General features: G+C 42.8%; 1 protein-coding gene across 5 annotated transcripts in view; it reads left to right on the forward strand.

Moving 5' to 3' along the window:
* OSBPL1A (oxysterol binding protein like 1A) overlaps positions 1-23,373 on the forward strand; it is a 237,763-nt gene that overhangs the window by 441 nt on the left and 213,949 nt on the right. Inside the window, exon 1 of one of the 5 annotated variants that reach the window (XM_060310977.1) lies at positions 23,101-23,206. The exons of 1 other annotated variant lie outside the window; for it this stretch is intronic. The gene's annotated coding sequence lies outside the window, so the exon portion shown is untranslated. Of the gene's footprint in view, positions 1-23,100; positions 23,218-23,373 lie in introns of those variants that run through there. 3 more of the 5 variants (XM_060310974.1, XM_060310973.1, XM_060310972.1) reach the window with 3 other exon arrangements.

Raw genomic sequence — 23,373 nt, forward strand, 5'->3', positions numbered from 1 at the left:
GTTTTCTTTGGTGTCCTTGGACATTTTGTCTGGGAGCATCTTTTGTTCAGGACGCTAGTTTTGCCAGTCAACATGAAGGTCGTTGTTTCACTATCCAAAAAACTTGAATAAGTTTGTGTCATTTCTCCCCTGTCCCCAACACGTACATTCCAATACATTGGTTGACATCTGTAACTTTATTTGAGATACCTTAATCAAGTCACTTAATGTCTTATTCGAGAGGCATTTTTATCACTTCTTGCCTCACTTTCTTCACACACGCACACACACACACACACAAACTCAAAATACTACATCTTTCCTTTCTCCCGTCTTCCTTAATCATGGGCATGTTTTATTTCACCTTTAATACACTTGCCTGAATCAGAATTCCGTAAATAATTCCACCCAAATTACTTTGAAGAGATCTTAATAAAAGCCTTGTGGATTTATTAATTCAACAGACATTAGGTTCTTACTGTGCTAAACTTTGGAAATGCAGACTTAGATGTCGTGCATTGCCTTTAAGAAGCTAAGGTGTGAGGGAACAAAAATAAAGTATTTAAATGGACTAGAATTATGTCCTGTTAGTATTACAAAGAAGGCCATCTATTCAACTTTTATTGGGCTTCTTGTTTCAGACAGTGTTTGAACCGAGTTATTGAAGAAGGGGTAGAGGTTAGATAATTGAAAAAGGAAGGAAATTGTTCCAAATGGAGAAAAAAATATTGGCAGAAAATTTGTGGCCCATTTAAGGAACATCCTGCATTTCACTGCCTCTGACATCACAGCTGTCAGCCTCCTCTTGTCACATGGCTTGCATAATCCCTTTATGATTGTCTCCATAAATCTGCACATGTGCACTCATTTTGGTTCCAAGAGAGGACTTGGAGGACTTTAGCCCTCAGTCATGTCAATAACATCCCCTCCCTCCAGTTATTTGGTTTCGACAGTATATTTTTCATCTTGAATACAAGCAGTTTTAAGCCCCTCTTTCCAACCAAGTAGGGCCCCGAAGTCCATCCACAGCCAGTCCATCACGATATTTCTCTTCTTGGTGAGGAATTTGCTTGGAAGTGCCGAGAGGTTTGGTCACTGTGCGTCTCCAGGTTGCCTGAAACTTTCTGCAGTTATCATCCTAATACTACCTACATGTCCATCTACTGACCTCTACTGACCTCTTCTTATGTCTTACAGCCTCTGTTGCAAAAAACAGTGATTTTCACCCTTAAAAAAAAAAAAAAGCCATAGAATCCCTTCTTCAATGAAAGCCTATGTAGAACAGATTAGGTTGTTCTGGCTGAAATAGTGGTGATGGGCCTGAAGTCCCAGCTATCAATACCTAGCAACCCTGCCTCCCAGTGGCCCCTCAAAGACGTTCAACCCAAATTTGAAAACTACCATGTTAAAATGTAACAGAAAACAATGCATAGCACAATTTAACCTTCTAAACAAAGCATAATATATTTAGTTTATTATACATAGCACCTCTTTTCTTACCACATATATCAACCTAGTCTATTTTACCTTCTGCAGGTTACACCCATGGTTTTCTATTAATTCCTGTTTCTTCACCGCTAGAGCCTTTAAATCTTCTTTTGAGCTCAGATTCTAGACAGAAATTAGTGTTTCTGCCAAAGTGCACAAAGCAAAACCTTCCCTGTTTCTCTGAATGCAGAGAACCCTGAATAAGGCTCAAAACTCAGATTATACAAAGAGCACTTTGGAAAGAGAAGGAGAGAAGTAATTACTGCAGTAACGAGTGTGGCAGACAACCTACATTTTGCAAAACATATTGGAAGAAAGCAAGACTTTATAGACAATTTAGTTGAAAAAGACTTTACTTAATACGAACTTTGAGCAGTTAAGTAGAGGCTGAGAATAGTATGCAAATAGTAACATAGACTTGGATACAAGCGGGGTATCTAAACAGATTCTGCTGATTTCCACATCCCTTTACCGAAATGGTTTACTAGGTATCTTCCTCAAAGTTGTTGTGTTCAAAAGTGAGCTCAATGTCTTTTTCCCTAAATCTGTTCCTCCTCCTATCTTCCTCATTTCCATAATTGGCAACCGCTGAACCCTGCATCAATAAATTGTCCAAGCTTGAAACCTGGGAGACATACTATACGCCTCTCTTTCACTGCCTTCATACACAGACAGCAAGTTCTGTTGATGCTGATTCCTTAATATCCTTTACATTCCTCATATTCTCCTTCCTAGTCTTTCTGATTCTGTCTGGACCCTCTTAAAATTACCCTCCTCACATCTGCCAGAGGAATCATTCAAAATGCACAAGTCTGATGTGTTTTTTCTCCTTTGAAATCCCATAGCTTGCTCCCCATAGCTTTCATGGTAATGCTTAAACACCCTAACACACAAGGTGTGTTCCTGGCTACCTCTCTAATTTTATCTCCCCTGTTTTAGCCAGACCAGCCTAACCTATTTTTTTAAAGCTTTCTTTGAATTTCATGGCTTTAGAAAAAAAAGTGTGAAAACTGCTATTTTACACCATAGACACTGTGTAGGGGGTTGAGTTAAGATATACAAAGAGGCCAGTAACTAGAGTGAAGGAAGAGAATGGATCTGTTTAGCAATAGATGGACATTGACCTCTATTTCTGTCTCTGTGCCAGTACCATACTGTCTTGATTACTGTAGCTTTGTTGTATAATCTGAAGTCTGGGAGCCTGATTCCTCCAGCTTCGTTTTTCTTTTTCAAGATTGATTTGGCTATTTGAGGTCTTCTGTGTTTCCATACAAATTGTGAAATTTTGGGGGGGCTTCCCTGGTGGCGCAGTGGTTGAGAATCTGCCTGCTAATGCAGGGGACACGGGTTCGAGCCCTGGTGTGGGAGGATCCCACATGCTGTGGAGCAAGTAGGCCCGTGAGCCACAACTACTGAGCCTGCGCGTCTGGAGCCTGTGCTCCGCAACAGGAGAGGCCGCGATAGTGAGAGGCCCGCGCACCGTGATGAAGAGTGACCCCTGCTTGCCACAACTAGAGAAAGCCCTCGCACAGAAACGAAGACCCAACACAGCAAAAATAAATAAATTGTGAAATTTTTTGTTCTAGTTCTGGGAAAATGCCATTGGTAGTTTGATAGGGATTGCATTGAATCTGTAGATTGCTTTGGGTAGTAGAGTCATTTTCACAGTGTTGATTCTTCTAATCCAAGAACATAGTATATCTCTCCATCTGTTTGTATCATCTTTAATTTCTTTCATCAGTGTCTTATAGTTTTCTGCATACAGGTCTTCTGTCTCCTTAGGTAGGTTTATCCCTAGATATTTTATTCTTTTTGTTGCAATGGTAATGGAACAGGATAGAAAGCCCAGAGACAAACCCATGCACATATGGTCACCTTAGTTTTGATAAAGGAGGCAAGAATATACAATGGAGAAAAGACAGCCTCTTCAATAAGTGGTGCTGGGAAAACTGGACAGCTACATGTAAAAGTATGAGATTAGATCACTCCCTAACACCATACACAAAAATAAACTCAAAATGGATTAAAGACCTAAATGTAAGGCCAGACACTATAAAACTCTTAGAGGAAAACATAGGCAGAACACTCTATGATATAAATCACAGCAAGATCCTTTTTGACCCACCTCCTAGAGAAATGGAAATAAAAACAAAAATAAACAAATGGGACCTAATGAAACTTAAAAGCTTCTGCACAGCAGAGGAAACCATAAACAAGACAAAAAGACAACCCTCAGAATGGGAGAAAATATTTGTAAATGAAGCAACTGACAAAGGATTAATATCCAAAATTTACAAGCAGCTCCATATGAAAAAAACAAACAGCCCAATCCAAAAATGGGCAGAAGATCTAAATAGACATTTCTCCAAAGAAGATATACATATTGCCAACAAACACATGAAAGGATGCTCAACATCACTAATCATTAAAGAGATGCAAATCAAAACTACAATGAGGTATCACCTCACACTGGTCAGAATGGCCATCATCAAAAAATCTACAAACAATAATTGCTGGAGAGGGTGTGGAGAAAAGGGAACCATCTTGCACTGTTGGTGGGAATGTAAATTGATACAGTCACTATGGAGAACAGTATGGATGTTCCTTAAAAAACTAAAAATAGAACTACCATACGACCCAGCAATCCCACTACTGGGCATATACCCTGAGAAAACCATAATTCAAAAAGAGTCATGTACCACAATGTTCATTGCAGCTCTATTTACAATAGCCAGGACGTGGAAGCAACCTAAGTGTCCATCGACAGATGAATGGATAAAGAAGATGTGGCACATATATACAATGGAATATTAGCCATAAAAAGAAACAAAATTGAGTTTTTGTAGTGAGTGGATGGACCTAGAGACTGTCATACCTAGTGAAGTAAGTCAGAAAGAGAAAAATAAATACCGTATGCTAACACATATATATGGAATCTAAAAAAAAAAGGTTCTGAAGAAACTAGGGGCAGGACAGGAATGGACTTGAGGACATGGGGAGGGGGAAGGGTAAGCTGGGATGAAGTGAGAGAGTGGCATGGACTTATATATACCAACAAATGTAAAATAGATAGCTGGTGGGAAGCAGCTGCATAGCACAGGGGGATCAGCTCGGTGCTTTGTGACCACCTAGAGGGGTGGGATAGGGAGGGTGGGAGGGAGACTCAAGAGGGAGGAGATATGGGAATATATGTATATGTATAGCGATTCACTTTGTTATAAAGCAGAAACTAACACACCATTGTAAAGCAATTATACTCCAATAAAGATGTTAAAAAAAAATAGATGGACAGCTACGTGGTATTAGGATGATAACTGCAGAAGTCTTCAGGCAACGTGGAGGAGATGCGTGTGGTCAGATCCCTCAGAACTCTTATGTAGAAGAGAAATGACTGGCTGCACCAGAATTCTATGTAGGGTGGACTTCATCTTTTTTTAAATAAATTTATTTATTTTATTTATTTATTGTTGGCTGCATTGGGTCTTCGTTGCTGCACACAGGCTTTCTGTGGTTGCAGTGAGCGGGGACTAATCTTCATTGCAGTGCGCGGCCTTTTCGTTGTGGTGGCTTCTCTTGCTGTGGAGCACGGGCTGTAGGCACATGGGCTTCAGTAGTTGTGGCACACGGGTTCAGTAGTTGTGGCTCACTGGCTCTAGAGCTCAGGCTCAGTAGTTGTGGCGCACGGGCTTAGTTGCTCCTCGGCATGTGGGATCTCCCCAGACCAGGGATCGAACCCATGTCCCCCTGCACTGGCAGGCAGATTCTTAACCACTGCGCCACCAAGAAAGTCCCTGTAGGGTGGACTTTAGAGCCCAATATGGTTGGAAGGAGATGCTTAAAACTTTTTGCTTAAGATTAAGAAACACAAACTGTCCAAACCAAATACTTGGAGGAAGAAGCAATGTTATTTAGATCACAAAGGACCAAAGGTCTCTCTTGGTACTAAAATGAATGCATATAGAGAGATGACATGGGTATGATCCTTAACAGGTTATGCAAGCAGTGTGACAAGAGGGGGTTGACAGCTATGATATCAGAGGAAGGGGAATGAGTTATTTGAATGGAAAAAAACCTAACCTGGAAGTACATACATCTTCTGATGGCAACAGAGATGGCTGTCACATCAGCGGTGAGGAATTAAGCCTGTGAACAGTTCTCCACAAAACCTACTTCAGCCTACATTGATGGTTTGAATGGGGCTCTTCTAAGTATTCTCTAGAACCTTGCTAAATACTTAAGGTGAGGTCTTTGGAACAACAGCATCATGTTGTCTGAGAGCTTGTTAGAAGTATGGAAACTCAGGCCTCACCCCAGACGTATTGAATCTGCATTTTAGTAAGATTCCCTGGTGATTTGTATGCACGTCAAATTTTGAGAATCTTGTGTGATGACCATGGGAAAGCACTTCTCATATCTTGGAGAGTAGGGAGAATAATTGACTGAGGGCCCCAGCTACTGTGCTCTGAGATCTATTACTCTGTTTGTCCTAAGACCGTACTTACTATGGACTGCTCTCAGGCAAGCACATGGCAGAGTTACTCAAACAGACCCATTCCTGGGAGGTAAGGCACTCCTCTGATGGGGGACTTGGGCTCCCGAGCTCCCAAAGTCTTGCTGAACTTTCCTTAGATTTGCTGCCACATAGCCTTCCTTTGTCCCTTCTTTCCCTCTCTCCCTCTCTCCCTCTGCTTAGGGTCAGATTTGCATCAGTTTGATGGCTCTCAGAGCCTCTTCAGGCTCCTTCCTATTTTTTTCTCACAGGTATTTCCCCCAACAAATTTCTTTCACATATAACCTCATGTTGGCAACTGTCTCTCCAGGACCCAGACCAGCAGAATTCTGCCCATATAGTATTGACCTGTAGTCATATCATCTGTTTCTAAAATATTTCTCTTAGGGAAATATGTCCTTAAAATATTAAAGAAACAAAACACAAACACCTTGGCACACTGTTAATAATGGGTCTTTCCCCAATTCCCTGTGTTTGTTGTGTGCTTCCAGCTAATGAAAGCCAATGTGGCAGATACAGGCCAGTGACTGCTGAGGCTATAGGTTCTGTTTGCGCCATTTGTTTGTGTTCTGGCCAACGGTGTGACCAATTATGGCCAAGAAATGTGATAGAGGTACAAAGGAAGATTAACATCCTGGATACTAAAATATAAGTTTTAAGGAGAAGCTCTCAAAGAAAAAAAATAGTCAAGGAAACAGAGTCAAGATTAGCAAGCTACTGGGGACAGGAGGAAATCCTTGAATATTTTAATGTCAGCATAAATAAGTAACACTGCAGCCTGGGGAGATTAGCTGGCAATTATACACACAGTAGTAAGAAACAATAATGATGCCAGGCATGTCCTGACTTCAGGAGATTTGAAGGGAGTGAAAGGGTGACGTCTAATGCATAATACTAGAGCTTATCTACTGTGGAACCGTGCGGTAAGGATCCTGGTACAGCACTAATCCGGTTAGCACCCCCATTTCAGAAATAGGCACCCCTATCTCCTAACAAGGAGCCATTTCAGTGGTCTCAAGGGCAGTGGCTGATTTCCCAGTAGCAGTGTGTCCAAATGTGTATTCCACAGAAATTCATCCCTCAGAGTAGAAGGTGGTAAAGTGAGGTGTTCTGTGGTCAGTCGAGTTTATCATCTCTGTGCTAAACACACTTCATCTGATAATTTTATGTTAAAACTCTTAGAACCCTTAATATTCTAATGTACAGTATAAATCTCCAAGAGAGGACAGTAACATCCAGCTTTTCAGAAAGAATTTAACTAAGGAATCCTCCCCCCTCCCTCCACTCCCTAAAATCTTTGAGCAGTAGAATTATTAGAACACATTTTGATAAGCATTACCCCCATTTAGCATCATAATACCTCATGTTCCCCTGGTGGTAGAAGTTAAAGGTCACTGTTATATCTATTTCTGGCCCAGTATTAAGCAGGACCTGGGTCCCCACTTGCCAAAAATATTAACTCTGGCTTTTTGAAATTTTTTTTTTTAATTTTTAAGAAACCTCTTCTTAATGAATGAAGTTCTAGAAGGGATAGTTACCAGTTCTATTGTTAGTTAGTTGTTAAAACCTTAGGAAGGATTGAGTTACAGCCAACAGAGAAGAGAATTGTGGATGGGAACTGGAGAAGGATGAACCTAGGGCTCAGCCTTCCTCAGCATCAAGCATAGTGACCCTGTCTCAGCGCAAGGCTCTTCCACCTTCCACCTCCTTACCTCTTACATGTTACTTCAGTTTTGTTTTTCTGTAAAAGCTTTCCTTGGATTAAAAGTAGAAACAGAGAATAGGATCAGCTCCCTTCCCTTACCCCAAAATCAGCGTCCAAAGGAGATGATTATGTGAAATTTTAAAATGTTGGATAAAAATATAAGCTGTTTGTGGGAGTTCCCTGGTGGCCTAGTGGTTAGGATTCCAGGCTTTCACTGCTGTGGGCCAGGTCCAATCCCTTGTTGGGGAACTGAGATCCTGCAAGCCGTGCAGCACAGCAAAGCAAAAAACAAAAAACATGTATAAGTATATGTATACGTATATGTATATGCTACTTGCTTTTCCCTCTGATGGGAGTGTTTTTTCCCCGATATTCAAATGCCATCCCCTTACCTATCAGCCTTCAGCACACTGACACCCCTTCATCAGATACTTCCCCAACCACCCTAATTAAAGAATTTCCCCCTCCTTATTGTTGATGCCCATTAATCAAAGATCACCAGGAACACACTGCAATCCAGAAAAGTGGGGCTTGTTGATTGATGCTTCCAGCAGGAAGCAAGACTGCACACCTTGACGAAACATGGGACATCTCAGCAAGAAAATCATACCATGGGGCTTGTTAAGGGTTTGGGAAGGAAGTGGGGTTTGCTCTGGATTGGGGGCTGTCAGGAAATGGGAGTAATTGTATGACTGGGTATCTTAATGAACTTTATCTTGGAAGCAGGAGGAGCAGAGTGGGGCTAAGGCTGCAGTTAATGAAGAAGCAGCATTCGCTCATGTCAGCTGGGAGGGGGGCTATTGGTGATTTTGGTGGTTGCACAGTGTTTTGGTTTTGTCCCTGCTCAGGCACGATTACAGAGTAGTGGGGTTTTTTTGTTGTTGTTTTTTTGGCCTCCGTCACAGTCACAGAGTGACTTTCTCTCATGTTGATATGCTGTAAAATTATGTTTGACCAGAGAACACCATGGTCTAGCTGTGAGTGCCAGGCCAGCTCCGAGCAAACAGGTGATTTTTTCTTTCCCACTTTGTCCCATTATCCTGTGTAATTTCTTCAAATTATGAATCTGTATCCAACAACGCTCTAACTTATGTATTTGTAATATATGTGTGATCTGTCTTCTTCAATATGTATGTATTAGCTGCAGGAGGACATGGTATCATCTCATTCATCACTGTGTCTCCAACATCAAAAGCAGCCCCAACATATGGTAAATACTCAATAAATATTAGTTGAAAAGATGCATAAATTAGATGCTTGGGGGAAGGGCTCATCTGGAGGTGGGAGAAAGTTTCATGAAGTGAGGAAGTGTGAAGCATATTCCTGATGCTGCAGCCCTTTCCAGTCACCTCTGGGTGTCATGTCAGCCTGTGTCAGGATGTCTGATCTGGGAGACTGGGAAACTACTAACCCTAGAATGAATGGCCTTCTGAATTCTAACTGAAGAGCCCTGTGAGATTGTGCGATGTTAAAATCTGATTTTCCCTGTCTAGATGGGTACAGAAGATACTCTAGTCCTTGTCAATTTGGATTGTTATTACCCTCAGGAAGTAGAACCTGAAAAAACAAGGTATTTCAATCACCTTCATACAATGGTCATCATAAAGTGTCTTCTCAGAGCTTTTGTTTTAATGTCCAGGCCCAAGGTTCACCTACATAAGAAAAGAATGTTAATGAATGTAACTCTTTTTCCTCTCATTAGAAGGCTCTGGTATATATCGAAATCATTCTGATGCTTTCAAAGAAGGCATTCCAGGTAAATGTGCTCTCTACTGCAGTTAAAAACTTAAAAGACTTAGTGACCATTTTAAACAGTAGTCTTGAAAATGTTCATTGAAACATCTTCCAAAAGGTAGCAAAATTTGTATGTAGGAGGCAATAGTGATGATTTATGTTCGTATCTACTATTTGCATATTTTACTACCACCATTTTTTTTTTGCTTTTAATATCTTCTTATACATTTTCTTACTGAAAAGTTACCAGTTTCATTAAATTAAGTAGATATTAAGTGCCTATTTTGTGCTACGTGCAAGACAGTATGCAATTCATTTCCAAGAAAGCTAAGAAAATATAAAGGAAAAGACATAATTGCCTTTTTCAAAACCTATTTTCAACTATTTGTGGCACGCTGAACTACCCTACCTAATTTGCGCTGAAGAGATTCAGAATTATTAGCCTTAGCCAGGCACTGTTGAGCATCATCTTGTGAACTTGATATGGGATACATTTAAGCTACAATAGGTATATAGTTTCTTCACATACTTTGGAAGGGCTCCCGAGCCAGGATGCTTAGATAAAAATACTGACATTGCCAACAATTAGCTGTGTGACTTAACAGCTCTGTGCCTCAGTTTCCTTGTCTGTAACTGAGGATGACAATAATAGTATCTATTTCATAGGATTATTGTGGAAATGAAATGATCTAACCTGTGTAAAGGGCATAGTATATTGCCTAGCATATAATAAACATTCAGTAAATATTATTATTTTAGTATATGTTATAGTATGTTATGTTACTATTGTATCTTACGTCTTATTGTATCTTAACATCTTATTGTATGTTACTACTATTTTTATCACAGTTTACGGAGCTGTATAAGTAATAAACATTATAACGTAAACATCTTTATAATACTTCATACAGAAAACAGTATGAAGTTTCACTGTCTAACTTAGTGAATATTTTTTGCTGCACACTGTGTGGAAGATTCATCATGCTTGCTGGAAATATCAGTATTAGTAAGACACAGTTCCTACCATTAAGGAGTTCCCACCTGAAGCTCAGCAACTGCTGGTGGGAACAAAACTCTAGACCTCTTATCTATTTTTTCTAAATGTGTATACGAAATCAGTTTTTCCTCTTTCCCATCTCCCGTGACCTATGTTGGTTATCTAAAGTGATTCTTGCCACCACTCTAGCTCTGTTAACCCTGGTCCTTGCACGATGCCAAGCAAATCTCTTTGCCAACTCCTCATTTATATACCCACTCTCTCTCTCCTTCCCACTACTGCTGTTTTACAATTACCCACCACTTATTTTTAAGCACATCACCTGGTTTATGAGTATTTCGCTCCTAGCAAGATAGCATAGAGGTTAAGGGCATGAGTTTTTAAAGTATAGTATTTGGGGACTTCCCCAGTGGTCCAGTGCTGGAGAATCCACCTTCCAATGCAGGGGACATGTGTTCGATCCCTGCTTGGGGAACTGGGATCCCACATGCTGCGGGGCAACTAATCCCGTGCGCCACAACTGCTGAGCCCACGTGCCCTGGAGTCCGCACACCACAACTAGAGAAGAAAACGTGCACGCCACAACTAGAGAGAAGCCCGCATGCCACAACTAAGACCCAATGCAGCCAAAATTTTTAAAAAATCAATAAAATAAAATAAATAAATAAAACGAATGGGTTATATATTTTAAAAAACTAAAAAAAAAAAAAAAGAGTATTTGATTCATATCCTGACTCATGTACTAATTGTGTGACCTTGGACAAGTTATTTAGCTTCTCCAAGTGTTAGTTTCCTTACTTATGAAATAAAGATGTTAATATCTATTTTGACAGTTGTTAAACAATTAAATAATGGGGCACCTAGCATGTGTCTTAGCTTTCAGAAAATGGTATCTAGTATTACTAAAAATACATCTATGATGTTTCCTTGGGTGCATAAGTGGAAATGGTCTCCAACAGGAAAAGGAAGAATAAAACTACTGAGAAAGAGAACAGAGTGACTCATATCACTTTATGGAGTGTCTGTCGCTATGGAGGAAGACAAGAGTTATCTGCATAACCATTTCTGGAGTCTAATGAAAAGAAGGGATTCTCTCTTCCTGTAGAGTATGTGGACTTAAAGCTTTCAGGATGAGGTTCTAAAATGGAATTTTGACTGCAGTGTCCACTTGTACTCTTTTTGATAGAACAAATTAATTAAATCATCCACAAAAGAGCACATTGGTATCTGAAATGGAATGAATGTGAGCTGGTCAACAACGTGTCAGTTAGGGTTTCAGTAGGATACAAATGGCACACTCAGAGGATTTGACTGAGGGGAGATTAAGAAGGGATGATTTACAGAAGAATGGGCAAGGTTAAGGGACCCCACAAGAAGCAGCCAGGAACTATTAAGTGCAGGAAGCTGCTAAGACCCCCTGCATTGAAGGAATAGAGTTTTGGAGGCCAGCAAGAGCTGGAGCCATAGAACAGGGACTGCCCAACAGAAGCTGTGGCTATAGAAAATGCAGCCACTGTCAGGAGTTCTTGACAAAGGGTGGGGGTGATGATGTGATAGATACCTCAACCTCTCTCTCTCTCTTTTTTTTTAATTAATTAATTTATTTTTGCTGTGTTGGGTCTTCCTTTCTGTGTGAGGGCTTTCTCTAGTTGCGGCAAGCGGGGGCCACTCTTTCATTGCGGTGCAGGGGCCTCTCACTATCGCGGCCTCTCTTGTTGCAGAGCACAGGCTCCAGATGCACAGGCTCAGTAGTTGTGGCTCACGGGCCTACTTGCTCTGCGGCATGTGGGATCTTCCCAGACCAGGGCTCGAACCCGTGTCCCCTGCATTAGCAGGCAGATTCTCAACCCCTGCGCCACCAGGGAAGCCCCTCTCTCTCTCTTTCTGTTTACACTCTCCTGCTGGTTCCTCTCATTCTGTGAACCCAGCTGGAAGCCAGAGTGCCAGAATGCTTAGACTTCCTAGGGGCCAGCCTCCCAGGACCCAGAGCACAGTAGGGGAGGGCAGAGAATGGATTGAAAAGGCAAATGGATAGTCGAGAACAACACTCTGTGAAGCCTGCCTGAGAGAACAAAAACGGGAGGATGGAGTGATAAAACCACTTTCCAGCCTCTCTGTAAAACCTGCAGGATAATCCTCTACACTCTCTCCTGCAGTGACCCTAGGGACCGTGCATTGACGATGGTGGTGTTCACGTGGAAGGAACCCGGGTCTGAATGGCTACTCATAGCAGAGCCTCCATCCTGACCACACTGCACTGTAACAGGAAGCCACTGAGGCTGCAGTGTTGTTTGTTCAGATGCAGATGGCGGGAGGGGGCTGTGGGGATGATTAATACTGATGACCGCCCGGCGTACCTCTTGGGTTTCTTCTCTCTACTGAGCTTCTGAGCACTTAGTCTTTTTTGTAAGCATCTATAAAACATTTACAAGTGGACATTTTAGATGTCATCTTAAACTCAATTCACAGCCAAATTCAAAACCATCCCCAAACTGCCTTGGTTTCATACATAATCTGCCCTTCCAACTTATTTATTCATTGAGTTGGTCACTTCAGAATATTTACTGAGTCTTGATCTATGCCCAATATGGACTATATATTAAAGATATAAAGAAGACACAGTTTCTGATTTCAAGAGGACCATAGTCTGATGAAGGTAGATATGTAAACAAGTGATTTATGAGAATGTTACATGTACCATGGTTACATGTCAGTTGTTTCCTCTTTTTTACATCTCACACAAGATGAGTCACAAGTATTGTATCTCACGTGCTTCTTTGGTAATAGCCACTTTCTCACAGTGCTATATTGGAATGATAACCAATTCTCCTTGCAGCCTTCACTCTCTCCTCACTCTAGTTCTGGTTCCATCCTTTTCTCATTCTAGTTCTAGTGTACTCCTTGCATACTATCTCTAGACTAGTATTCCTCACATGCTACTTTGTTCAGGAATAGTGTAAAGTTTTATTTTTTCCTATTGCATCAAGTCTCAGTTCTGCTTGGCTTTCAAAGACCTTCAGGTCAGCCCTCCTAATGCAGCTATGTAATCCTATCCTCTAGGACTCTCCACTGTAACTGCCGACCCTGTCTATTGTTACTCCACCTTCCTTTCCATTCCCACTGCTCACCTTAGTTCAGTCCCTCTCAGCTCCCCCTAGACTACTGCAGTAGCTTCTTAGCTCATTTTCCTGACTCCAGACATGTCCCTTTCCCACCTTGCTTCCTGCCAACAGAACTCTGTCATTGCAGGATCACTCTGATCATATCAGTCCTCTCTTCAAAAGCCTTTCCATCTTCCACAGTTCCCATCTCAGTAAGTGGCACCTCTGTATACCAATTGCCTGTACCAGAAACTTGGGCGCCTTCTGTACTCTTCCTTGTGTCACACCCCTCTCATGCAGTCAGTCATCAGGTTCTTTCTGTTCTGTCATGTATGTCTCTTGAATCAGTCTCCTACTACTGTTCTCCATCCTCAAAGTCCTTGCCAAAGCTGAGGCCCCTTGACTGGACTACTCAACAGCCTCCTAACCTGCCTCTGACTTCACTGGCTTTCAGCCCATTCTCCACCTCGCCACTAGACGTAGCTCTTTCTCTGATAGAGAGCTAATATTGTGACTCTCCTGCTTAAAACTCTTTGGGGTTTTAACTCCATGGCTTTGAGGATGAATCTCAAACTACTCTGTGACACATTGTAAAGGACCCTTCATGACGTGGCTCCTTGTATCTCTCCAGCCTCATTGCTTCATCCCAACTCTGTTCTGCACCTTCTCTTCTGGCTTTACTGAACTATATCCACGTCCCCTGGGAAGGCACACGATCAATTGCTCGCCTGCAGTTCTCACACGTTACTCGCTCTACCTGGGATGCTCTTTCCTCCCCCCTCCTACACGTTGTTTTGGACTCGGCTCCCATGTCTTTGATGGCAGTTACCATGTCTTTCTTTTTCTTTACCTTGCAAGCACTCAGTACAGTGCCTGGCATTGGGTAGGCTCTCAATTCAGAGAAGTTAAATAGATTTTTCATGGTCATACAGCTGGTTAAGAGGCAGGGAGCTGGGATTCAATTCAGGTTTCTGATTCAAAATTTTATGCACCTGCCACTTTACTACATTGGATAAAATATTTTAGACATAAAGTCCAAGTTCATTCATTAATTCAGCAAATATGTATTGATTTCCTACTATGTGCCATTCACTGTGTTAGATAAAGGGGGTGAACTGCTGAACAAGGCATTCCCTGCCTTCAGTACACTTCCAGTCTGATGAAAGATACAGACAAGTAAAGACGCATTTGTGGCACAATGTGACAAGTGTTATCATAGGAGTAAGTACAAGGTAAATTGGAAAGCCTAATGGGAGGGACACATAGCCCGGTCGTAGGCGGTCAGGGAAGGCCTTTGGAGAGAAGTGATTTCTAAGCTCAGACTGTATATAGAATAAGCCTCGGCGAGACGAGGAAGCTGGGGAATAGAGTTCAAGGCACAAAACAACAACGTAGGCAAAGGTCCTAAACCATCAGAGACCGTGTCAGTACGGGGAACTGAAAGTTGTTCACAACTGCTGAAGTGTAAAATACCACGGCGATAATGACGAGAGCCGAATCGGGACACTGATGCGAGGAGTTTAGACTACGTCCCGAAGCAAGGAAGAGGCAGAGTAGCATTCTAAGCAAGAGAATTAGTTGATCAGATTGAAATGTTGGAAACATCCTCTGACTACAGAGTGAAGAATAGATTAGGGTTGAGTGTGGGGCAAAAGGTAGGATGGGGAGAGTGAGGAATAGAGACTAGAGTGCTTGCCACTGAGAAAGAGAAGGAGGGCTGCCAGTTGGGGGAGGAGAGAGGAGCAGCTGCCCTTTTAGTTGTAACTGAGTTTGATGAACTGGTGTGTGGTCAGGAGCTCAGGAGTGATGTTGGGACCCAAGTTACAGATTTGTGAGATGTGAGCATACGGAGGGTTAGGAAGCCATGGGGGCATGTGAGCTCACCCAAGGAGAGTGTGAAGAGAGGTGGAGTTTAGGGCAGAACTTGCAACATTCAAGGGAAGAGCATTCTCAGGAGGAGGGAAGGGGTCACTGGTGTCAAATATGGCCAAAGGTCAATTAAAGTTAGGACTTGTGGGCTTCCCTGGTGGCTCAGTGGTTGAGAGTCCGCCTGCCGATGCAGGGGACATGGATTTGTGCCCCGGTCTGGGAAGATCCCACATGCTGCAGAGTGGCTAGGGCTGTGAGCCATGGCGGCTGAGACTGCACGTCCGGAGCCTGTGCTCCGCAACGGGAGAGGCCACAACAGTGAGAGGCCCGCGTACCGCAAAAAAAAAAGTTAGGACTTGTAAGGGTTCATTGGATTTTGAAATATGGAGGCCTTTGGTGTCCACAGGGAGCAGGTTCAGTGGAGTAGTGGGAGCAGAAACTGAGTACAGAGAGCAGAGGAGATGGAGAGCCAGCGGAGACCATGCTTTCAAGCAGTTTAACTCTGAAGGAGGAGGGAGACGGTACCGCTCTCTGGCAAGAGGGTTTTTAAAAGATGGCAGCGATTAGAGAACCCTTGCAGAATGGGTACATCGTGAGAGCACTGGAAGATCTAGAAGAGGTTGATGGAGTGAGGTTGCCGAGGAGGAGGGATTGGCAACACGGCACGGGAGGGCTCTGCCCTTAGACGGGAGGGGTACCTCTTGCATTTTAACAGAAGAGGAAAAGTAAGAAGGGTGCAGGTAAGCCTGCTGGTTAGGTGGTCAGAAGTTTGCGGGGTTCTCAACTAATGGTTTTTGTGTCCTTGGTAAAGTAGGAGGCAAAGTCATCTGCTGAGGGTGTTCCAGGGAGCTGGTGGGGTGAGGAATTTGAAGAGAAAGTGCGGTGAAGAGCAGGAAACAGCTCAGTCCTGGCCCCTCATCTTCTTGCTCTGTTCTTCTTTCTCCCTAGGCCATCTCCTGCAATGCTCATGGCTTCACGTCCCCTCCACACGGATGGTCGCAAATGTAGCTCTCTAGTCCAGACCTCACCTCTGAGCTCTCAACCCTCTTTCACCTCCGCTTGTCTCTCTCAAAGCCTCCTTCCACTACCTGCCCCTGCAGCTTCCGCTCAGGACAGAGGGTTGTTGGGCAGTGCTGAGAATCCAGTCAGTGTTTAGTTTCATGAATTTACAGTGTGGTCTACGCCGTGTAAGGCCCTGTGCTAGCTTTATGTCACCCACCTCCTCTTAGCCAGTTTTGCTCACATCTCATCTGCTTAACACGTCGTTTCCCCAACCATTTCCACACTGTCAAATCCTATCCATCTTAATGGCTTAACTTTAAAAGCCATCTTTCCTGTAAAGTATTCACTGATAGCCCCAGCTCGAAAACAAAACTTTCTTCCTCTTATTCCTCCTTTGTCTGAATTTTACTTATGGTTCTTACTGTTTTCTCTCTCTTAATATACCTGCTGATGTACACGTCTTACATTGCCTCATCTGCATTTACTAAGTTCTTAAATTCCTGAAGGCAAGGCTGTTACCAGAGTCATCTTTTTTTCTCTCAGCCTAAAACAGTGCCTTGCACATGTATCCACTCACAAAATCATGTCAATTACTAAGTTATTATGTATTTACTTACTAAGGAAGACATGGATGGATGACAGATTCTCTCTGCTCTGGTAAGTCCTTACATGTCATCCAATCTTCTTTCTGTTGGTAATCCTACAATGTTATAGATATTTGTGGGTGATTCATAAATCTCTTTCTAGCCCTGAACTCTTGCCCCAAATATACTCTCACGTCTTCTGTTTCTTGCTGCATCTCTCAAGCTTACTATGTTGAAGGTACTCATTTCCCATTTCCTGGTGTCTCCGATCTAAAGCTGAGGCTACGTGTAAATGCCAGCACTTCTGTACATCTTCTCTATTCTAGTCCTCGCTGATCTCATCTTCCCAAATCTTTTAGAATTTATTTTGTCAGTTTTAGGTGTTATTATGGCTTTTCTTTCTTGTTAATTTTCACTGTATAATTTGCCTCCAGAATTATATTATAAATTTCATGAGGCCAAGAATTTGTATATAAGTGTAATCACTTCTCTTTTTTTTGCTGCATTATCTTCCTCCTTTCACCAATCTCTTTTCTCTCCAATTCTCTATCACTTGAGAAAAAATTAGCCACCACCAGAGGGCAGTGGAGAGGTCAAGATAATAAGGATGGAAAAAAGGCAAAGTTTAGTTTAGCAAAGTTGATAGACTAGGACTAAGATTTCTCTACACTCTTTAGCTTTATAGAAGCAGATGTGATTTGCTTAATCCTGGGTGCTAAAGTTTAAGAGATAAAAGTACAAACTGTGTCAATGCCTCGGCCAGCTGGAGCATGAGCACAGGTTGGAGCATCTGGGAATGTAAGCCCGGGAAAGAAAAATCAGGGCAGCTCACACTAGTTTTCTTTAACTTTTTAGAAGAATGGCCTGTGAAAGGCTAATTCAGTTTGTTCTGTTCAGCTTTATATTGGCTAACAGGTGAGAGCTGTGTGGAGCTAGCATTTGCCTCTGTAAGAGGAACTTCTAACAGTAATAATGCAGTCAGGGGAAGTGGTTGAGCTACACTGTGAGGCAGTTATCTGCCGGTTCCAGGAGGTTCTCGGGCTGGGCAAATACCCCTTCAGAATGTGGTTGAGGACAATCTGGCTTTAGGTGTGAAGTTGGGCTTGATGGTTTCTGCTGACTCTTCCAGATCTAAGATCCAGGAGTCTGGAATCCATACTTCCAATGCAGGCCTCAGACTGGCCCGTCAAATCCCGTTTCTTCGATCTCTGTGACTTCAGTAAGTGGACTAATGTCACATGCTATGGTAACTCACAGAGAGAGTGGGGCCCTTGAGCTGGCTGTATCAGGTGTTGACAGGTGGTTACTCAGGAATGGGCAGTGTAGGTTAGGGGGAATCTGGAAAAGAGATGTGTTGTAGAAGTTTCCCAAGAGCAAAGAGCTGTAGAGACCTTAAAGGGAGAGGTAGCTGTTGAAAAGAAAGGCGGTATTGACAGGGTTGTTTGTTAGAGATTTGAAGAACGAGAGAGCTGAGAGCAAGAAAGGGGTCGTCATGGTGTGAGTCTCTCTCTGGGTCAAGGAACAGAGAAACACTCAGGTTAACATCAAAGCGATGTTACATCAGGCTACATCACTTTGTTTGCAATACAAAGTGTAGGAATGTATTGCAGCAATGTAGATAGATGAAAGCAGAAACATCTGTGCTACTCTGACAGGTGGTTGAAGATATAGCTGCAGCCAGCAGTTAGTGCCTTCTCAGCCAGGAGCCTCACCCTTTGCTCCCTACACTAGTGTTTCCACACTCCACGTCTCATTCTCTCTGCTCTTGCTTCAGCTATTCCCAATCACCTCTTTTCTGCTCTCCTTGCCAGCCCATGGTTTCCACTTTCTCTCTGCCTTCACTTCCCTCTCTATGTTTTTCTGCGTCTACCCTGGCTAAACACTGTACTTCGTATTCTTCACAGGCAAATGGACCCAGAGAGAATCTAGATGGTTTAATAGTACCCAGGAGAGATCTTTTCTGTTGGGCAGAGCATATCTACGGGCCTTTGGTAAGCCTGATAAAAACGTTCCGTTCGGTTAGGTCCCACCCTTGCGCCTTCCACTGAGCCAAGAATCATAGGCTGCGTAAGGAAGCCCTCACTAGGGGACTATGGGCAAGGCAGACCTCCTGAGGCTTCCAAGAAGGGGTAGTGTAATTGTCAGGCACATTGCTTGACCAGACAGTTATGGATGGAAAAGCAGGGGTATATTCATGATGAATAGAGCAAAGGGCTAAATATGGAGTTGGAAATATTGCCCAAGGAGCCCGTGCCTTACGAGAAAAGCTATAAAGGGAAGGGTTTGATTGAAAAACAAAAAAGAGAATATAATGGGCATTTTTGTGATTGTGGCTGCCCAAAATCCATTGCTCTTTCTTCTGGTAATAGCACTGGACTTGGCTAGAGTGTGTGTGCTTGCGTGCGTCAGTGGGGAACTACCTCTCCTGTGGAAGGCAAGTCCCCTACATACAAACCTTCAAGCTGCGAACTTTCAAAGATGCGAATGTGCATTCCATCAATATCAGGCGTGACTGAAATTGCAGCTTGCACTCCGTCTCCTATTGCTGACCATCCTTCAGCTCTACCATCTCCCACCTCCTCTCCCTCCTCCACTCAGTAACTCTTCTTGCCTGTTCACTTGATGCCAGCCCCTGTATGCCAGCTGTTGTACTGTACTACCATACTTTTCAAGGTACTGTAGTATATGATTAAAAATGTTTATTTTTGTGTTTGTTTTCTGTGTATTATTTGTGTGAAAAGTATTATAAGCCCATCACAGTACAGTACTATATAGCTGATTGTGTTAGTTGGGTACTTAGGCTAACTTTGCTGGACTTAGGAATAAATTGGACTTATGAACATGCTCTCAGAATGGAACTCGTTCGTATGTAGGGGACTTACTGTAGTGTTGTGGGATTGTCAGCCAAGGCACCCTGCCCTGTACACCAAAAGGTGTCTGTTTCTCTGTATGGCTCTCTCTCTCAATTTTGCCTCTTCTGAAGGGGGAAGACAAAAGGACAGGAAAACAAAAATAAATGGAAATTATTCTTTGCCAGTGGTAGCAACCTGGAAAACTTGTAGACTAGTTCCCCCTACCCAGATCCCTGGAAGTGCCCTAGTCCTGTCCTTGCTGGGCCAGATTTTCAGATTTTTTTTGATACTGTGCAATATATTCCCTGTTTGCTTAAGTTAGCCAGTGTCACCGCTTGTTGCTAGCAATCAAGGAACTACAGATAGAGGGGACCATCCTAAACTTTTTGTGTGGGGACCTAGCAAAATCAATCATTAGTGGAAGGCAGTTGCTTAGACATCTGTGTGTCACACATCTGGGAAAAGAAGGACAGGCACAGAATTAAGTCTAGATAAAAATAATTTAGTATCTGAAAATATACCAACTCATTTCAGTTATTAAATCTGTGTATGGCACAAATGACAAAAAAAATTTAGACAGCTTTTAAGAGATAAAAAACAATGACATCATAGCCTTGATGGTCTTGGGTTAATAATAACTCAAAGCACTTAATATGTAGGTTTAGGGGATGGTTAATTTCCAACTCAACAAATTATTTGGATTTGCCCGATGACATCTGACGTACTTTTCAGCATTCTAGGCAATATTTACCCAAAGCCCTCCCCAAAGTCTCAGTTCATAAAATCCTCCCTTTAATAAGCCTTTAGTGCGCTCCTGCAGCACTTCAAAGTCACACTGGCACCGGGGGGAGTGTTTTTAAAACATGCAGTGCATGAAGTGCATTCTGGGGTGTTTCAGGCTTAAGACAAAACTGCAGGGACACAAACATTGGGTACTGTAATCTGGAGGGAATCCTATTCTGGAGGGAATCGCTGGGATGTGGGATGGGCAGTAGTAGTTGTGGCCTCCTAAGTTTCCCGAAACAAGTGAACAAAAGAATCCTAGGTGGGCTTTCCTGGTGGCGCAGTGGTTGAGAATCCACCTGCCGATGCAGGGGACACGGGTTCGTGCCCCGGTCCGGGAAAATCCCACATGCCGTGGAGTGGCTGGGCCCGTGAGCCATGGCCGCTGAGCCTGCGCATCCTGAGCCTGTGCTCCACAACGGGAGAGGTCACAACAGTGAGAGGCCCGCGTACCGCAGAAAAAAAAAAAAAAAAAAAAGAATCCTAGGTGGATCCAGGCAATGGGTAATTCTGTTGAAACATATTGTGATCTGAAGTTGGTTAACTTTTCAGCTGGGTCAGGCAGGCCCGGGAATGGCAGAGCAAAGGGTTAGTTACTTCCAAATCCCTTTTCTATTCATCCAGACCTACCAGTTCTATTCCTACTTACATGCATTGTAGGTAAGAGTGACGTAGTAACTTTAACATGCTCCATCTGCAAAGTTAAAATATCTACCTCCTCACAAGCTCAGAAAACAGTTTGGAGAAAACAGTTATTGTTTCCAGATGTTCTGTGTCTGCCACACGTTTCTCAAAATAGAATATGACACAACTGGGGGCAATATAGTAATTGCTTTCTTGTTCTAGAACAGCACTATCCATTATGGTAGCTGCTAGCCACATGTGGCTATTTAAATTAAAATTAAGTAAAATTAAAAATTCAAATCTTTAATCACACTAGCCAAATTTCAAGAGCTCAGTAGGCATATGTGGCCGGTGGCTACTGTATTGGACAAGATAGAATTATGGAACATATCCAAAGTCCATTGGATAGTACTGTTCTACAATAAGAATTGTTGTGTTTTTATCTGTACTAGTCAGAAATAAAAATGCCAAAGAGATAACTTTTCCTAAAGATTGTTTATATAAATATCAAAGATATTTCTGTAAAAATATGTACAATGAGTGATCTTACCAAGATCAGAACTTCTTTTATTGGTAGTCATGATGATTACCTCCTGTTACTCTCATCCTCTTATTGGCTAGGATGGGTTTTCATTTACAAACTCAAGAAGAGAGTAAAGTGAATTGAAAAAAATGAGAGTAGTGAATTTAGGCAATTAAATCATGTTAGTGAGAACAAAGGCTTTTGTGGAATCATGTGGAAAATTATTTTGGTAGTCAATTTTTATTTTGGCTGTGAAGATAATTCAGTATCCTTAGAAAATAAGCTCTGAGGTTTCTTCTTTGTGAGGCAAATATGACTGCCTTAGTTACCACACAATTTACAGTCGAAGTATTGTGCTCTTAAAGTGCTCTTTTTTTCTTAATAAAAGATGATGCTAAGCTGGGATATATAAGCAAGGCTGCTTGTGTTCTCCAAAGACATTCTAAGAGCTCTGCCACATCATGTATCACACGTAGTGCATCACCAACCGGCCTGTAATAGGTTCTCAATACATGTTTCTAGACTTGACTGCAAATCTACAGTCCCTTAAAAATGATACCTAAAAAAAAAGAAAAATGATACCTATTAATTTTCATTACAAAAGAACATGTTCATTAAATACATTGGAAAATACAAGAAAGTTGAAAATTTTTCCCTATGCTCATAATTTCCTTTGTCTTTTTCAGCTATGCATTTTTTAAAAGGGTGTAATTACACTAGAGTTTGAACCTTCACATTATAGGCTATGTGTTAACTGCTCTGGCTAGACCTGTTGTGCAAGTCTGAAGAGGTGGACTCTTTATGAAAGATATTTGATGGAGGGAGGAAGTGAAGGAAAATTTGTAAAACCTTCTCTCTTTAAGCATACCTCACTCATATACATCTTAATATGCTCACACCTGTTAGCATTTAGAGACCATTCTTTGACATGTGAAAAGAGAAAGAGGTGCAGCTAATTTACACTGCCTGTTAAGTTCCCATGGGTAAAGTAGTAACCAAAACAGAAAAGAAAAAATCTGGGCAGCTGGGTGATGTATTGGCTTAATAACAAATTTCCAGATTAGTAACCCAGTATTTACATTTGCTTTGGCTTGGGGGGGCGTGGCTTCGAAGTAGGGTCCATCTATCTTTCGGGTCGGGGCGTGGTGGGAGGAGGGCGAAGGCTCTGCCCTTCCTGGCTGCGGTTGGCAAAGCCTGGAACCATCCTAGGTAGTCTGGGCGGGACTGGAGCGTGCTAAGGGCGGGACGTCCCAGGCGGGGGGCGGGCCCGCGCGCCGGTCACGTGCCGCACGGGTCTGCCGTAAATAATCCGGGCGCGCGCGCGCTCGTGGGGCCGGCCGCGCGGAGGGGCGGTGCCACTTCGCGGAGTGGTGCTTGGCTTCCTTGCGCTCCACCCGGTTCCCAGCGCAGGGATCCCCGAGACCGACGTTCCGTGGGGCCGGGAGTCTTCCGAAGGTGCGAGACAGGTGATGGCCGCTTCCTGGGCGTGAGGCGGGCAGACGGGGAGCCTGCGGTTGTGGTCCCCACCCCGGGAGCTTTGGGAGCCCGGGTGACAGCGTAGGTCAGTTTCCTAGGCCGGTTCCCCTGTGAACGGTCTCCCCCCTTGCCTGATGGTGGGGGAG

Source organism: Globicephala melas, chromosome 13 (assembly GCF_963455315.2).
Source record: "Globicephala melas chromosome 13, mGloMel1.2, whole genome shotgun sequence".
In the NCBI taxonomy this organism is placed as follows: domain Eukaryota; kingdom Metazoa; phylum Chordata; class Mammalia; order Artiodactyla; family Delphinidae; genus Globicephala; species Globicephala melas.